This window comes from Piliocolobus tephrosceles, chromosome 3 (genome assembly GCF_002776525.5).
Source record: "Piliocolobus tephrosceles isolate RC106 chromosome 3, ASM277652v3, whole genome shotgun sequence".
Taxonomy (NCBI): domain Eukaryota; kingdom Metazoa; phylum Chordata; class Mammalia; order Primates; family Cercopithecidae; genus Piliocolobus; species Piliocolobus tephrosceles.
The window spans coordinates 169,256,673-169,275,967 of NC_045436.1; the positions used below are offsets into that span (position 1 = coordinate 169,256,673).

The 19,295-nt window shown below is 39.9% G+C and overlaps 1 protein-coding gene across 9 annotated transcripts in view; it reads left to right on the plus strand.

Moving 5' to 3' along the window:
- The window catches only part of LDB2 (LIM domain binding 2), a 403,225-nt gene that overhangs the window by 319,493 nt on the left and 64,437 nt on the right, over nt 1-19,295 (plus strand). The window lies entirely within an intron of this gene.

Sequence of the window (19,295 nt, forward strand, 5' to 3'; positions counted from 1 at the left end):
GTGCTCCCAGCCAGGGTAGCTGAGGCTGTGTCCTCCCAAACCTCCGGTCTCTGCAGTCAGAATGGCTCTCTTGCGGGGCAACTGACATAATGCGGATGGGTGGCGAGGCCTGGGGCGTGATGGTCTATGAAGTTGTTCTCTCCGCAATTCAGAAGGCTGCTCTGTACTGCTGGGCATATCATCTTGTCAGGGACCAGGAGAGTTTTAGTTGAAAACAGGGAAGATGTTCTTCCTCCTGCAGATAAAGAAGTTCCACACTATGTGTCCTCAGCTGACCCCACATAGGAAGCTGAGACTTTGAAGTCTATCCTAGACTTGGTCACTCATCCTATAGCAAGATCTTGGACAGATTCTTAGTTACATCTTTTAGCTGCATTTAACACAGATTAATAAACACCAAATTTCCTTCCTTCTCCTCCCCACTCCTCTTATTGTCATCTGTAAATGGTTGACTTTCACCCTGTGGTCAAGGCCCACCAGGTCCCCACATCCTGTGGCCCGCAAAGACTGAGGTCAGACCTGTGAAAGGGAAAGAAGGCACTACCCCTCTCCTGACAATGATAGCAAGGAAATCATGTATGGCTTTTGGCAATAGGGAGTAGTGTTTTGAGGCTACCACATGAACACAGTGCTTGCTGCATGTCAGGTTTTTTGTTGTGTATCTTGTGACTGAAGTAGTCTCATAACGGACCCTGCACCCCATTACCATCCCTGTAGCAAAGTGAGGCACCGAGGGTTTCAGTAAGTGAAGTAAGTCTCCCAGCTTTACACACAAGTGGCAGAACTGGGACTTGAACTCAGGCAGCCTGACCCTAGAATCCATGAGCTTCACCGCAGAATGCTGCTCCTTGCTAGTGAGCATGGGAGACTGATGATATTGATAGGAATTGGGTCATGTCTTTCCTGCCTTCGCTAGAGGGTCAGCATCTATCAGTGAGCCTTCGTTCACTTTGCCAAAAATAACATCAGCTCCTTGTAGGGTTTAGTTCCAGGATTGGGTCAGACAGTCCATGTAAAGGGCTTAGCACAGGGCCTGGGGACAGAAAGTGCCCCATTTGTGTTCATTCTCATCATGTATTGAGCACCTTCCGTGTACCCATCATTGTTTGTTGTGCTGGAGCCACACAGAGAAACACAGCACCCACTCTCTACTCTCACTCTGGGAGAGTCTAATGCTACTTTTTTTCCTGACTTGTGCATCGTGGCTTAGTAGCTATTTACCTTCCCTGCCTTCATTCCATTCCTTTTCACTCACTCGTTATTCCTGGCAGTTTTCCAGTTGCTGAGTTTCATGGTGGAGCTATGGCCTCTGTCCTCAGTTGGTAGTCACAGGCTGGTGGGATGTGGTCAGCTGTGGTTCCAGTGAAGCGTTCTGAAATAGAGGGAGATGCAAAGCCAGAAATAGCCCAAGGAATGATCCTCAGGTCTTAAGGAGCGGCTCAGGATAGAAGTCATGCTTCCTAGTCACAATCCCTCGGGCTGACGTGGGCCACTTGACAGGTCATGGCTGAGCAGAATCTCAAACTCATTGCCCGAAAGCAGCGGACATGGGCTTCTGTGGTGGTTATCCATATGGGGCGGGTCACTGAGAATGACAGACAAAGGTCATTTCTTCCATTTAGAACTGGGATTTAAGATTCTTCTAGTAGCCTTATCATCTAAGTTTTTTTTAAGACAGCAGAGCAGTCACAAAATACATTCATTTATAAAGTTGCCTTAAGATCCGAAGCCTCCACATCCATCTGAGGAGCCTGGCTTTTGCCTCAAGCCCCAGAAGGTCATCTGAAGTATTGTGCAAGTAAGGTAACAAGAAGCTTCAATGCCACTCCCAGTATCAGAAAAAGAGGTCAAATGGATATGTTGGCAAATATGAATCCAAAACCTTCTGTGCAGTTGAAGAACTTTAAAAACTGATGCGTCCTGCTTTGGAAAGGATGGATAGAGATTTTAAAGACTCCAGACGTTGAAATTTCAGTATGCAGTGTCTAACATAACAAAGTTAAGGAGAGCAGAAAGTAGGCAATTACAGCCATCTAGCTTCGTCAAAACAAGTTCATTTATTCCAGTGAAATTCTAATCATTCTCACGGAGACCTGCAGTCAGGAAATACACAGAGCTGACCGAAGGCGGCTCTCACCCTTGGAGGGAGGAGCAGGTGAGACCCTGAGGGTGACCGAGCTGTGGACATTGTGAATGCAGATGATGGGACTGAACACAGACACTCACCAGCAGCACTTTGGAAGGGACACTGGTGACCTGGTACTTTTGAAGCGACAACAAGAACAACTGTTGCCATTTGATTCGGGTTGTCAAATCACCTGCTGTTCCCTCTTGTTGTTCCCTCCTGTTGCATCCCAGCATGACAAGGTTAGAGGTGCCCTGAGCTAAGAGGTGCAACGATGGCTGACTCAGTGGTCCCCGTGGAGCTACGACTGGAAGTGGCTGAGTCTGCGGAGATGGCGTTCTGTCACAGTGCGGTCCCACTTCCTCTACAGGATGCCTCTGTGACCTCTGGAGGGGGCCGGGACTTGCTGACTGAGTGTCCCTGCAGTAGTTATCCAAGCCAGAGCTGGGAAGGGACCTGCAGGATGGGGAAGTCATTATTTTGTGGCTGTTGGGTATTCCGATACCAGGTGGTGGGTTTCACGAAGCATGTCCTCGGTATACTGGGGCATGGGGAGATGGCACCTTTCAGTAAGCAGCACGCTCTAGAGCTAGAACTTGAGCACTAGAATGGGAGAAGCAAGCCAGGAACTCGGAAATGTGTCCTTTGCCTCATTTGCTGGGAAGCAGAAGTCCTGTTGTCCGCCTGGCATTTTACGAAGGGATCCAATTCACCAACCATGAGAAGGCAGTGCAGTTTAGTGGTCATTGGTTCATCCAGGTCAATGAAACCTGGCTGTGGAGCCTTGTCAGCTACCACCAGATCCTGTTTGCCCATTTATTCATTGTTCATTTCACAAGCATTTCTAACACACTTTCTTTGTGCCAGGTCTCTGCCCTCAAGGAGATCACTGCCTAGAATGTAAGAAAGAAAAACAAATACACTCTTGGAGAGAAATTGTTCCCAGGTGCAGTGAGAAACATAGTACTAGCTAACATTTCTGGGGCACTTACTGTGTGCCAGGCATTGCTGCTATATGCCTTGCAGGGAGTTTCTTTCTTTTCTTTTCTTTTCTTTTCTTTTCTTTTCTTTTCTTTTCTTTTCTTTCTTTCTCTCTTTCTCTCTTTCTTTCTTCTTTCTCCTTCCTCTCTTCCTTCCTCCCTCCTTTCCTCCCTTCCTTCCTTCCTTTCTCTCTCTCTCTCTTTCTTCCTTTTCTTTCTCTCTTTCTTTCTTTGTCTTCTTTATTTTTTTCTTTAAATACTCACAGCATCCATATGGGGTAGGAGCTATTTTTAGTCCTATTTTGCAGGGGAGAAAACTGAGGCACAGAGAAGTAACTTCCCAAGGTCACAGAACTGGTAAGTGGCAGATCAGGGATCTGGACCCATGATCTGATTCCAAGCACAAAGGACAGAGAGGTTGTTAGAAGGTAGGAGAGGAAGGCTGCAAAGTCTTCATAGAGCAGATGGCCCTTCGATTGATTCTAAAAGATGAGTAGGTGATCATCAGACAGACAAGGCAGAGGACAGTCCAAACAGAGGGCCCACTGTGAAAGGAGTCAGAGAAGGGTGGAGAGTGTTAGTGGCTTGGGAGCTCTAGGAAGTTTCACATAGTTAAAATATAAGTTTCAAGTTTGTTTTAGGTACCAACACAGGTAGGTGTTTTGAGCCAAAACCATATACCCTGGCTGAGTGGTGTAATTCAAGAGATTTTGTTTTTCCAGTAACAGCATGGTCAAGATAAGCACCCTCTCATTGTGACATGGGCTTGGGAGTAAGTTAAACAGTATGTATCTGAGAACATCATCTTCTTACTAGCTAGCTGTGTGACCCTGGGCAAGTTGCTTGACCTCTCTGAGCCTTCATTTTTTCATCTGTGAAATGAGCTACTGCATCTCTCTCGCTAGGGTCTAGTAGGATAAATGCACACAGAGCTTTCATTACTCATTCACCAAAGTACCTTCGTAAATGCTTCTGGTCCTCTTTTCTGGGTAGAGCACATCAGAATCTTTTATTGAATTCCCCTGTATGCAGAGCTCCTCAGAAGGACCCTGTAGGTCAACACACACAAGAGTTGATCCTTCTTCCTTAATTCTTGCCTTTCATCAGAACGAAAGTTTCTTCTAACTCAGTTTGAAATTGCCATCATTTCAAATTTCTAATATGAAATTCTTATATTTGAATGTTTACTGTATGCAATAACCATGTTTTCTTTAAGTAGCTTTAAATAATAAGATTTTAAAATTGAAGAAGTAATTGATGTCTATTTTATCCTCAACAATATAAGGAAAAGAGGGGTGGACAATGCGGAAATCATATCCTTAAACATTTAAAGGAAGGCACCACAAACTTCTAGGCTGGCATTGAGTGAAATGTGCCACTTTCATGTTGATTTATCTCCTGTAAGAATAGAGTGGGCATTCCTTGCATTCACTGAACAGAATGCAAGAAACAGGAGGAATAGCATTGGTTTATACAGTTGTCTGCATCTCTGATAATTTGGGGTAGTCTGCTTTTGTTCATAAATTTCACATCAATTAGCTAACCAAGAGTTTGGTGGCATCTACTGACTATATTAAGCACAAAAGGGATGGGGTGGAATGTTTACAAGAATGCCTAAGGCACATTCTCTTTTTTAAGGACTTTAAGATACTGTTACAAGTAAGTCTGCTTCCAGTTCATACTGTCAATCTCATCTGGGGACTTCAGGTCATTTCAGAATTTTTATTGTCTCTTAATTTTCCTGAGGATACCATAGTCCTCTTCGTCTCAGTAGGGGGCTTAAATTTGACCTGTTTACATTTTTCAGTGTATTAATCAATTGCTCTGCTTCACTACACCTTCTTCCATTTGTATGCAAAGCCCTCCATGACTCTGTCTCTGCTGCCTCCCAGCCTCATTCCATGCCCCTTCCCCAGCTTGTACTCCATCCTAGACCACACGAACCACCTACAGTTGATCCAAATCGGTCATGCTCTCTTGCCTCCATGCCTTTGCACAGCATGACTCACTGCCACTGCCTTGAGGTGCTACCCTTCTCTCACCATCCGATTTCCCAAGCTAAATCCTTCTCATCCTTCAGGATTTCTTCATCTATCAACTCCTATAAGAACATCTCTCTGACTCTCAGCTGGGGTAGGAGCCTCTCCCCAGTGCTCTGGGAGTTCTATGCACATAGCCTCAGGATTAACTCTTGGCAGGCCCCATATAAGAATTATCTCCCTACTCGTTTGTCTCCTGAACTAGACTCTGAGCAATGGGAAGACACATAAGTATCCAGTAGATATCTCTTGAATGTGTGCTTGACAGATGGATGGTTTGGTAAATGGAAGGCAAAATTTCAAATGATGACACAATAAAAACCACACAAAGAAAACTCAGTTGAATTCATTTGCCCTACAGCATCTAGAAAAAAATGTTGATTCATTTCTAAAATCACTATCTAGAACTTCACCATGAAATCTGAGGAGCAAAAGAGTTGAATGCATTGAGACAATAAAAGGCAACATGGTATGAGGCCCTCACATGTCTCTAGGGTGCAGATTCCCACTTAAATACTCAGAGATCCCAATGTTAAATGTTTATTGTAATATTATTTCTTCTACTTGCTCTAAATCAGTATTTAATCCTTACTCTAAATGTCATTATGGTATTTTCATTATATTGGAAATGCATTCTTTTAAGTATTAAAAACAAATGTTTTGATGAATGATTATCTTTTTCTATTTCCTTTGGCCACATTTTCTTAAAGCTAGGTTACAAATGCTTCTTTTGTTTTTTGTTAAATTTTTAAAATTTTCAGGGTACATAGTAGGTGTATATATTTATAAGTTACATGAGGTATTTTGATACAGGCATGTAATGCATCATAATCACATCAGGGTAAATACAGTATCCATCACCTCAAGCATTTATCCTTTGTGTTTCAAATAATCCAAATATATTCTTTTAATTATCTTAAAATGAACAATTAAATTATTTTTTACTATAGTCACCCTGTTATGCTAGATTTTTACAATTCTTTCTAACTCTGTTTGTGTACCAATTAACCATCCTCCTTTTCCCCCTCCCTGACCATTCCCAATCTGTGGTGACCATCCCTACTCTCTATCTCCAGTTCATTTGTTTTAATTTTTAGCTCCCACAGATAAATGAGAGCATGCAATATATGTCTTTCTGTGCCTGACTTATTTCACTTAATATAACAACCTTCAGTTCGATCCATTTTGTTGTAAATGACAGAATCTCATCTTTTTTATGGCTGAATAGTACTCCATTGTGTATATGTGCCATATTTTCTTTATTCATTTGTCTGTTGACAGACACTTAAGTTACTTCAAAATCTTGGCTATTGTTAATAGTGCTGCAATAAACATAGGAGTGCAGCTGTCTCTTTGACATACTGATTTTCTTTCTTTGGGGTATATAGGAATGGAGTTGGATTGCTGGATCATACTATATTTAGTTTTTTGAAGAACCTCCAAAGTATACTCCATAGTGGTTGTACTAATTTACACTCCTACCAATAGTGTGCAAAAGTTCCCTTTCTCCACATCCTCACCAGCATTTGTTATTGCCTGTCTTTTGGCTAAAAGCCATTTTGACTGGGATGAGATGATATTTCATTATGTTTTGATTTGCATTTCTCTGATGACCAGTGATGTTGAGTACCTTTTCATATATCTGCTTGCCATTTGTATGTCTCCTTTTGTGAAATGTCTATTAAGAGCTTTTGCCTATTTTTAATCAGATTATCAGATCTTTTCCTATCAAGTATTTTGAGCTTCTTGTGTATTATGGTTATTAATTCCTTGTCAAATGGGTATCTTGCAACTATTTTCTTCCACTCTGTGGATTGTCTCTTCACTTTGTTGATTGTTTCCTTTGCTGTGCAAAACTTTTTAACTTGATGTGGTCCCATTTGTCAATTTTTGGGGTGCCTGTGGGGTAATGCTCAAGAAGTCTTTGTTCAGTCCAAAGTCATGGAGAGTTTCCCCAATGTTTTGTTTTAGTAGTTTCATAGTTTGAGGGCTTAGATTTAATTGTGTAACCCATTTTTATTTGATTTTTGTATATGGTGAGAAATAGGGGTTTAATTTTATTCTTCTGCATATGGATATCCAATTTTCCCAGCACTATTTATTGAATAGGCTATCCTTTCCAGAATGTGTGTTCTTGGAATTTTTTTTGAAAATGAGTTTACTGTACACTATGGATTTATTTATATGTTCTCTATTATGTTCCACTGGTTTATGTGTCTGTTTTTATGCCGGTACCATGCTGTTTTATTTACTATAGCTCTGTAGTATAAGTCAGACAATGTGATTCCTCCTGTTTTCCTCCTTTTGTTCAGGATAACTAGGGCTATTCTGGGTGTTTTGTGGTTCCATATACATTTTAGGATTGTTTTCTGTATTTTTGTGAAGAATGTCATTGGTATTTTGATAGGGATTGCATTAAATCTGTAGACTGCTTTGAGTAGTATGGACATTGTGTCAATATTGATTGTTTCAGTCAGTGAAAATGGAATATCTTTCCATTTTTGTATATCCTCTTCAATTTCTTTCATCAATACTTTGTAGTTTTCATTTTAGAGATCTTTCACTTACTTGGTTAAGTTAATTCCTAGGTATTTTATTAAATTTGTAGCTATTGTAATTGGAATAACTTTCTTGGTTTCCTTTTTGGATTGTTCACTGTTGGCATAGAAAAATGTGACTGACTTTTACATTGAGTTTGTATTGTGCAACTTTACTGAATTTGTTTATCAGTTCTAATAGTGTTTTGGTGGAGTCTTTAAGTTTTTCCAAATTTTTTTTTTTTTTTTTTTTTTTTTTTTCTTGAGACGGAGTCTCGCTCTGTTGCCCAGGCTGGAGTGCAGTGGCCAGATCTCAGCTCACTGCAAGCTCCGCCCCCCGGGTTTACACCATTCTCCTGCCTCAGCCTCCCAAGTAGCTGGGACTACAGGCACCCACCACCTCGCCCGGCTAGTTTTTTGTATTTTTTAGTAGAGATGGGGTTTCACCGTATTAGCCAGGATGGTCTTGATCTCCTGACCTCATGATCCACCCGTCTTGGCCTCCCAAAGTGCTGGGATTACAGGCTTGAGCCACCATGCCCAGCCAAGTTTTTCCAAATTTAAGATGTTATTGACTAACAATGAAAATTTGACTTTTTTCTTTCCAGTTTGGATGCCCCTTATTTCTTTTTCTTGTTTGATTACTCTAGCTAGGACTTCCCGCACTATGTTGAATAACAGTGATAATAGTGGGCATCCTTGTCATGTTCCATATCTTAAAGAAAAGACTAAAACTTTTCCCCATTCAGTATGATACCAGCTGCAGGTCTGTCATGTATGGGTTTTATTATGTGGAAGCATGTTCTTTCTATACCCAGTTTTTTAGGGTTTTTTGTTATGAAAAGATGTTGAGTTTTATCAAATGCTTTTTCAGTACCAGTTGAAGTGATCATATGGCTTTCATCCTTCATTCTGTTGATATGATGTATCACATTGATTGATTTGCATATGTTGACCATTCTTGCAATCCTGAGATAAATAACACTTGGTCATGATAAATGATCTTTTTAATGTGTTGTTGAGTTTGGTTTGATAGTATTTTATTGAGGATTTTTGCATCAATATTTATCAGTGATATTGGCCTGTAGTTTTCTCTTTTTATGATGTGTCTTTGTCTGGTTTTGGGATCAGGGTAATACTGGCCTCTGAGAATGAGTTTGAAAGTAGTCCCTCCTCCTCTATTTGTTGGAATAGTTTCAGTAGGATTGTATTAGTTCTTTAAATGTTTGGTAAAATTCAGCAGTGAAGCCACCAGCTTCTGGGCTTTTCTTTGCTGAAAGCCATTTCATTACAGCTTCGATCTTGTTACTCATTGTTGATGTGTTCAGGTTTTGGATTTCTTAATGTTTCAACCTTGGTAGGTTGCCTATGTCTAGGAATTTGTCCATTTCTTCTAGATTTTCCAATTTATTGGCATATATTTGCTCATAGTAGCTATTAATGATCTTTTGAATTTCTGCAGTTTTAGTTGTGATGTCTCCTTTTTCAACTATGATTTTATTTGGTTCTTCTCTCTCTCTCTTTTTTAATCTGGCTTAAGGTTTGTCTACTTTGTTTAACTTTTCAAAAAACCAACCTTTGTTTCACTGATCTTTTGCATTGTTTTCTTCATTTTAATTTCATTGATTCCTGCTCTGATCTTTATTATTTCTTCCAGTAATTTTGGATTTGGGTTGCTCTTGTTTTTCTAGTACTTTAAGATGCATTGTTAGGTTGTTTATTTGAAATTGTTCTTCTTCATTGATGTAGGCACTTTCAGTTATAAACTTCCCTCTTAGTACTGCTTTTGCTGTATCCATAGGTTTTGTATGTTATGTTTCTATTATCATTTGTTTTAAAAAATGTTTCTGGCTCACACCTGTAATATCAGCACTTTAGGAGGCCGAAGCAGGTGGATCATGAGATCAGGAGTTCAAGACCAGTCTGGCCAAGATAGTGAAACCCCATCTCTGCTTAAAAAAATAGAAAATGTAGCCGGACATGATGGCATGTGCCTATAATCCCAGCTACTCGGGAGGCTGAGGCAGAGAATTGCTTGAACCCAGGAGGCGGAGGTTGCAGTGAGCCGAGATTGTGCCACTGCACTCCAGCCTGGGCAACAGAGCGAGACTCCATCTCAAAAAAAAAAAAAAAAGTTTCAATTTCCTTGTTAATTCCCTCATTGATCCACTGGTCATTCAGGGGCGTATTGTCTCATTGTCATGTATTTGTATAGTTTCCAAAATTCCTCTTGTGATTGATTTCCAGTTTTTTTCCACTGTGGTCAGAAAAAAATGCTTCATATTATTTCAATTTTTTGAATGTTTTAATACTTGTTTTGTGACCTAACGTATGGCTGATCCTTGAGAATCATCCATGTGCCAAGGAAAAGAATGTGCATTCTGCAGCCTTTGGATGGAATGGTCTGTAAATATCTATTAGGTCCATTTGTTCTCTAGTGCAGATTAAGTTCAATGTTTCTTTACTGACTTTCTGTCTGGAAGATTGGTCCAATGCTGAAAGTGGGGTGTTATTTTCCTTCTTTCTTTTTTTTTTTTTTATTATTATACTTTAAGTTCTAGGGTACAAGTGCATAACGTGCAGGTTTGTTACATATGTATACTTGTGCAATGTTGGTGTGCTGCACCCATCAACTGGTCAGCACCCATCAACTGGTCAGCACCCATCAATTCGTCATTTATATCAGGTATAACTCCCAATGCAATCCCTCCCCCTCCCCCCTCCCCATGATAGGCCCCGGTGTGTGATGTTCCCCTTCCCGAGTCCAAGTGATCTCATTGTTCAGTTCCCACCTATGAGTGAGAACATGCGGTGTTTGGTTTTCTGTTCTTTTGATAGTTTGCTAAGAATGATGGTTTCCAGCTGCATCCATGTCCCTACAAAGGATGCAAACTCATCCTTTTTTATGGCTGCATAGTATTCCATGGTGTATATGTGTCACATTTTCTTAATCCAGTCTGTCACAGATGGACATTTGGGTTGATTCCAAGTCTTTGCTATTGTGAATAGTGCCGCAATAAACATACGTGTGCATGTGTCTTTATAGCAGCATGATTTATAATCCTTTGGGTATATACCCTTTAGTGGGATGGCTGGGTCATATGGTACATCTAGATCTAGATCCTTGAGGAATCGCCATACTGTTTTCCATAATGGTTGAACTAGTTTACAATCCCACCAACAGTGTAAAAGTGTTCCTATTTCTCCACATCCTCTCCAGCACCTGTTGTTTCCTGACTTTTGAATGATTGCCATTCTAAGTGGTGTGAGATGGTATCTCATTGTGGTTTTGATTTGCATTTCTCTGATGGCCAGTGATGATGAGCATTTTTTCATGTGTCTGTTGGCTGTATGAATGTCTTCTTTTGAGAAATGTCTGTTCATATCCTTTGCCCACTTTTTGATGGGGTTGTTTGTTTTTTTCTTGTAAATTTGTTTGAGTTCTTTGTAGGTTCTGGATATCAGCCCTTTGTCAGATGAGTAGATTGCAAAAATTTTCTCCCATTCTGTAGGTTGCCTGTTCACTCTGATGGTAGTTTCTTTTGCTGTGCAGAAGCTCTTTAGTTTAATTAGATCCCATTTGTCAATTTTGGCTTTTGCTGCCATTGCTTTTTGTGTTTTAGACATGAAGTCCTTGCCCATGCCTATATCCTGAATGGTACTACCTAGGTTTTCTTCTAGGGTTTTTATTTCTTAAGCATTATATTTTATGTGACTTTAAAACATCTTATCCTGTATCTCAGCCAAAAGATATTTTCTTTGTGTATTCTCTTACTCTTTATCCATCAGATGCATAATTTCTGCACAAATGCAATCAGGTTACATACAAATTTTTAATGTCGTTTAGTAAACACTTGCATGTTTCTACATAGTCATCATTAACCATAAAATAGCTACAAATATGCCTGTATGGTGCTATGATGTGTTTAATCATTTCTCTAATGTTGAGCAAGGAAATCGTGTTCAAATTGTTGGTGTCGTTAATACCACTCCCCTAAACGCCTTTGTCATGTCCTGCTCTTAACAATGTTTTCTGCAAGTACAAGGTTGAATGGCAGAGGCCATGTGGGAACACAAATAAATGTGTTTTGGAGTCAGCAAAATGTAGGTTCAAATCCTAATGCTTCCCCTTACTACCGACATAATCTTGAACAAGTTTCCTAAGCTCCCTGAATCCAATTTTTTTTCACCTGAAACTTGGAAAGAATAATATGTCTCACAAGGTTGGCATGAAGATTAGATGGACCACAGTTTGAAAGAGCCTGGCAAACAGAAGAGGCATAATAAATGCCAGTCTCCTCCTGTACTTTCTGAGTGCAGCAGATCGGGACTCAACTTGTACTGCTGCCATTTATTTTTTACATTATATTGATCAAGCGACTTAATTTCTCAGCACCCCAGTTTTCTCATGTGTGAATAATTATGTCCATTCTGAATCACAGTAGCTACAGGTGAGGGTGAAAATAATAATGCATGTGACAAGCACTTCCTAAACTGTGAATTACTACTCCAGGAAGCCAAGTCCATACATTGGTTGTGTTTGAATTCTATGCTGAGATTCTGATGCTGCAGCAAGATCAGAAAGAAGAGAAGGAGTGACTGATTGATGATGTCTGCCAAGAAGTGTATGGCCTGAGGGAGCTGGAACATGTACCTGTATTTGGAACCTCTCCCCAGTACAAGTGTTATCACAAATGTATAATCATTATCATTGGGGTATTTTTGATATTATCTATAGGCTATTTGATGTTGTTATTGTTAAATAAGTCTAAATCTTCAAATAAGCAGTATCATCAACTGAGTGTGAAAACATTTAGGTTTCATAGTAGTGGCTTTTGATCCTGTACCTTTAATTTCCCAAGCGAATGAAGATTTTTGTTGTTGTTATTGTTATACTTTAAAGAACATTGGTCCCTGCATGTAGCCTCCGCTGATAGCAACAGGAGCATAGTCCAGTGCCTAAAAGAATTGGGCAATTAGCTTTGGAAAATGACCTCCATCAGAATGACATAAAGTGGCCTGCAGCAGAATGAGTGTGGCTGAAGTCAGCATTTGGAATCCGGCCGAGGTTTTTTGTTTCTTATTTTTGTGAGGTTTTGACTCCCAGCCAGGATTTTTCCCTTGGTTACATGGCAGGAGAAGGGGTTACAATTCAACCCCCTTTTCCACCTAAATGCCAGGCCAAGCCTGAGGATGAAACAGGAATCCCTGCTCAGAGATTGAGATGACCCTTAGTTACTGGTGGTCACAGTAGGCTGGAATCCAGGTATACCATTCACTATTCATGCATTCTGACAGAGCTGCAAGAAACCCTCATTAAGCCCTGATGTTGTGAGGAGGCAGAAGCCACACCAGAAAATCTCCTATGCCTCACTCAATGCCCAACATATTATAAATCCTCAAAAGACTTAAGCATAAAAGGTGCTATTCAAAGTGTGGCCCATGGGTCACTGCAGGCTTGCAAACTGTCTGGTACCAATCTGTCATGAGTTCAGAAAATGAGAATAAGAACTGTAAGACTACTATAACTATTTGGCATTGTCAGGTAGACTGATAGTACATGACCAGTGGACTCATCTCATTGACTGGGAGTGCATGACTCATCTCATTGACTGAGATATAGACCAATTCAAGGGTTATCGAGCTCATATGTCAAGAGGCCACTAGTCAAAGGCTGGAGGAGCATGTGTCACAGGCAGTTTGGAAAGGACCGGCATTGAGCTCTGTAACATGAGTCTGATTCAGAAACCAGCTCCACCATGCCCAAGGATCCACCAGAAAGCAATATTCATAATACCATTAGTTCCCTCTCTCTATATATTAGGAACTATATGCTCCTAATGAAATGATAAGTATCATTATCGTCATTTTACACATACACATCTATCAATGCCTAAGGCCACAAAGCTGATCCCACAGCAATGTTTTCCTGGGCTCAGGCCTGGCTTGTTCTCAGAACCTGCTATACCACTCCACTATGGGGTTGAGAACTGGGACCTTGGCATGGGTCCATAAAGGAGAGACAGTGCTTTAGAGAAGGTGAGGGATTCGGCCTCTGAAACAAAGCTGTCAGATCTCATTCTGACTCTCCCTTCCTCCTCCTTCACCTTCTCCTCCTCCTCTCCTCCTTCTTTTCTTCTCCGCCTCCTCTTTCTTGGAGAAAGGCCCCATCTGAGAGAAGGCAGAGAAAGCCCTTTGGAGCCATGGGAATGCTGCACACAGAGAATGATTAAAACTTGGAACACCCGAAGGGCACTTTTAATTGCATTTGGAAATAGAAAAGTAGTACATATGACTACATGATAAGGGAATTAAAGCAGTTAACTCTTAAAGAAGTGAATAACCATAAGTTACAGACATGTCAATGTCTAGAAAACAGTGATTTCTGAAGTCAGGCCAAAGAAAATGACTATCAGCACATTAAAAAAAATACACACACACACATATACACACACAAAACAACAAATACATACACACACACACACACACACACAAAATAACAAACAAAACAGTATTTCAGCAGAGCAATTCTAACTGAAAACAATTTCAGAGCCACAGATGCCGCCAAAATTTTTGGCCTTAAGTGCACAAATAGGGCCTGGATTAAAGACAGTAATTTCCCAGTGTCAGGCACTAGAGAAAGAGAAAGAAATTGTTGTTTAACAAGACACTGAAAGTCAAGATGGACGGTAAGGTGGGAAATTGGCAGTCAGTCTAAGGGAAAGCTGAGGGATTTGTAAGTTAAGTGCAAGATGGAGCTCAGATCCGTTGCTCCTGGGAAACAGCCTTCCCAATTGTCTAGAATGGTTAAAAAACGAAAACAAAAAACAGTATATCAGGAAAATCGGGAGAGCGAAGCATGGAGGGAGTTGTTTGAATTTATTTTTGATTTAAGGCATAGGCAGGGAAGTAGCTTGAAATCTGAAAAGGAGCTGGCGGGCTTCACTGCTTAGTGAACTCAGTCAACACCCTTCTCTGTGTCTGGTCTCTGATCACTCTTCCACTTTGCCCAGGCACCATCTTGCTAAATACAGAAAACTCAAGTTCTTCAAAGACAGCAACTGTTACTATAGATTCTATGGCCTCATCATCTGTCCCTAGCAGAGTTTGAGGCACACCATAGGTAGTAATAAACAAATATGTGAAAGAGAAGAAGGCATATGAACCTAATGTCCCTGGTCTTGATCTAGATAATGAATTTGGGAACAGCTATAAGTGTTTACCATAATTAAGAGAAAATAAATATAATTTAAAGCATCCACCACACACCTCTGAAAGGAGAAGACAGGGCAGTGAACTAGTATCATGGAATCCTACCACGGGCAAGGCACAAAGTTGGCTTTATTTAATCCTAAATAGACATTTGAGAGGGAGGTGTTAATGGTCTGGTTTTACAGACCAAGAAACTGAGGCTCAGAAAGGTCCTGGGACTCATCTAACTTCATGCAGAAGGCAAACCGCCAGGCTGGGATTACATCCCATGTTGACCGAGTGCCCTCCTCACTATCATGCTGCAGAAATGTTACCTCCTAAGAGATCTGGATCGAAGACCTGGATTGAAGTCATTTCTACTGAGATGACCAGGCTTCTTTGCCAAATTGCTCACAGATGCAATGGATCGAGAACACCAAAAACTACTCAGAACTTAAGCATAATGGGATTAAAAACCCTCCTGGACTCATTCCATGATACCTCCCATCCCTGTTGATCTGAGACTTCAAAATCCCAGGTTTCAAGGCCACCCTTTATCACCCAAGCTCTTATCCCTATGCTAGTGTCAGGACATATATTTTAAAAATGTAGATCAAGCTGTGTCACTCCTCAAAGGAGAATCTTAAAACCATTCATTTGCTTAAAATCGTCTGGTGACAGCCCACTGCACTCCAAATAAAATCCAAAATACTTCGCTTGGCCTGCAAGACCTTACAGGATCTAGCCTCTCCAACTTCATCTCCTTGAAGCTCCAGTGCCCCCAGCCCCCAACTTCTGGCCTGATTTTTGCTTTTCCAACATACCAAGTTTCTTATCATGCCAAGGACTTTGTACTTACTGCGTCAGGACCCTTAACTAGCTGTAGAGCCTTGGGCAGTTGCCTACCATTTCTGTGCCTCAATTTCCTCACCAGTAAAACAGGGATAATAGTAGTCTCTTATCTCAATGAGTAGTTGAGAGGGTTCAATAAAATAGTACCAGAAAAGTATTCAGGATAAAACTGGCACATAGTACGTATACAATAAATATTTGCTATTTTATAATCATCATCATCCCGCCACCTGGAATACTCTAACCAAATTTTTTTATGACCGGCTCCCTATTATTCAGATTGCAAGAAGTCTTTCCTGATTACCTTATCTGAGGCAACCTTTCTACCTTAGTTAGTTTCTCTCACACCTCATCATTTGTTTTGTTTTTTGTAGTATTTTTCATCAGTTGAATTATCTTACATAATCATCAGTTTACCCTTCTATTGTTTCTCTGCCTCCTGTGGCTACCACTGAGATGTAAACTTTCTGAAAGCAAGCATTGTGTCTCTTTTTCCCCAATGCCTAAAACAAGGCCCTGATATGCAGTGAAGAGAGGGTCAATCATTTTAATTCTGCTCAACTTGAGATGTGCTCCTTGAAAAGTCGGAGTGTTAAAAAGCAAACACTTTGTGTTGCCTTGGAATACTCGAGAGCACTTCTGCGAAGGCTATTAACTGTCCTTGACATCATGGACTGAATGCCTGCAGCACTCTTCCTCCAAAGACCTGATGTTCTTATTTGCAATTCATAAACAGCCCTGTATGTGAGGGTAGGTGTGAGGTGTCATTAACTTTATTTGATAAGCCTTCCTTATCTGTAAAATAAGAGAGCTAAGCATGGCTTCTAAGCCCTTTTCTAACTTAAGCATTCTAAAAAGAAAGAATACAGAATAGAAATATTAACAACTACCACATATTAAATAATAAATACTATGCTACAAATGAGGAAACTGACACCAAGCAACTGGATGGAGGGATGGACGGACGGACGGATGGATGGATGGATGGATGGATGGAGGCTGACCCAGATTTATCTGCCTACTGGTATAAGATGGTTTGGGGTGGTCTTTTCTTGGTATTCCACTTGAAGGACTCATTCACTTCCATTCAGCCCACAAACACTTACTAAGCATCTGCTGTATGTCTGGGTCTACTCTGGTCCCCCTATATGATACTACTCATGTCTGTGCTCCTAAGAGTCTCACACATTTTGCTCTGATCTCCTTAAAATTTTTTCTTGGCCAATCATAGCATAAGATTCAAAGTCTACTCAAGAAGGCCCCTAATTCTCTCTTCTCTTCAAGGCTAATTTCTAAACTTTGTGAAAGAAGGTAGGGATGGAGCAACCTCTTTTCCATTCAATCATGCCATGGATCACTATGGAAACTTTTGACTTAAGAGCAGAAGTCAACTCTGGAGAAATGACTATGTGGATTTTATTTTTTGAAACTATTTGTAGCCTTAGGAACTGAAGAAGTTGTTTTTCATCCTTTCTCTTTCAACTTTCTCCTTGGATTCTGTCTGTGCTTTACCTAAAGAAAAAAATATATGGCCACCTACCAAATTCTTGAACCATTTTACCATGAGTAGAAACCTTAAGTAGAAAAACAGAGGTCTGCATGATGTTGATTAACATTGATTAGCAGAATTTACACATATATACAAAATGGCAGGAACCCAGTTACATGTAACTTCATAAGTTTTGGAATTCTTGGTATCTCACTAACAGAAGGCAGGAAAGATAAGACCTTGCTTTGGAGAGACTGTGAAATTTCTCCAACTGTTGAAGAGGGGCCAGGCCTTGACAGTGGGTCTTGTCCTTTGTCAATTACTTCAACATTAATTCTACAGTTCACCCTTGAACAACATCAGTTTGAACTGCGAGGGTCCACCTATATGTGGATTTTAAAAACTACAGGCTGTTTAAAGATACAGTAATCACACCATGTGAACGTCATGTATATGAAGGGTCAATGTTTCTTATCTGGAGGTTCTGCAGGGTAGGCTGTGAGTATGCAAAGATTTGGGTATTCATGGGGGTCCTGGAACCAATCTCCTGAGTATACTGAGGGATGAGTGCATTGTACCTGCTAGCTCTGGCTTGCAATTAAGAACAGGAACAGTTACTCTTCTGTAAAATGGGTTTCGGGATGGGTTAGTGGGCTAACACCCACCTGCACAGGTTAAAGAATAAATGATGCCACTTACATTGAAATGCTTTGTAAGCTGTAGTTTCTCTTGCCAAAACAGACATTCCTCACCTACCTTCAGTGTCCATTCTCTTTCTATCCTATTTCAGGAATCAATGAGTTTTCAATAATATTTCAGATAAATCCTTTGTACTCCCATTTAAGCCACTCAGTATCCAAAACTAAGGAACAAAATTGATTTATACAGCCCAGTACACCCATTATTTTAACTAATTCTCTGATTCCTTACTCTCTAAATCTAGAAGTAGGTTTGGATGGTGAGAAATAATTGAACTAACAGCCACCATTATTGTCACCATCACCTTACAGTCTAATTTACACAGACAAAAATAATATTGGATTGAATTATATGAAATTGTTATTTTTTTCAGGTCAAAAGTTGTTAAATATTGACTATTTGATGTGGTTCACTCTAATATTTAAGGGAAAGAGGTCCTCTGTCCAAAATAGGCCATCGCTTGGTTCTATGATTTTCCATTTCTCACCGTCATTTTCCAATTCCTAATCAGTATTATAATAGTGAATATAACAGCCATTTATTGCCGGATGACTCTGTGCCAAACACTGCAAGCCATTTAACCAACCCTCACTATGTCATTTTGTTAAAAAAAAAAAAAAAAGTATTTGTGCTATAATCTATCCATATAGCACAAAATTCAAAGTGGGTAAAAACACTTACAATGTAAACTTTTTACATCTATCACCCAATCACTCAGCTCCCCTCTCTAGAGAGAGGCAGTTAACATTGCCAGTTTCTTGCATTTTCTTCCAGAGATATTCCATGAATATACAAGCATATATGGTTTTGAACACACACACACACGCATGCACACACACACGCACGTGCACACACACACACTGTATGTCTGCAGTGCTAAGTGTTATGCAGTGGCATTCTTTATAAAAGCAATAGAAATATATCTCAGAGAAGGTTATCACTCTAAAGATATACCATAATTCATTTTGCCTGTATTTTATTGATGGACATTTAGGTTGCTTCTAATATTTTTCTACTATTCACAATGATGTACAAATATCTTTTCATATTTGATTTTGCACAGGAGCAACTAAAAAACTAAATATGTAGGAGAAATTTCTAGAAGTAGAATTGCCAGATGAAAAGATATATACATTGTAATTTTGATAGATATTTTCAAGTTAGTCAACTTAGCGGTTGTACCAAGTTTCAGTTACACCAGCAGCATATGAAAATGATGATTTTCCCACTTTTCAAGAACTGGAAGTTATTAAATTTAAATTTTTTCACTATTATCAGTGAAAAATAGCATCTCATTTTCATTTTAATATGTATATCTATTATTACAAAGATATTTATTATCTTCTCATATACTTAAGAGCTGCTTTATTTTCTTTCTTGTGA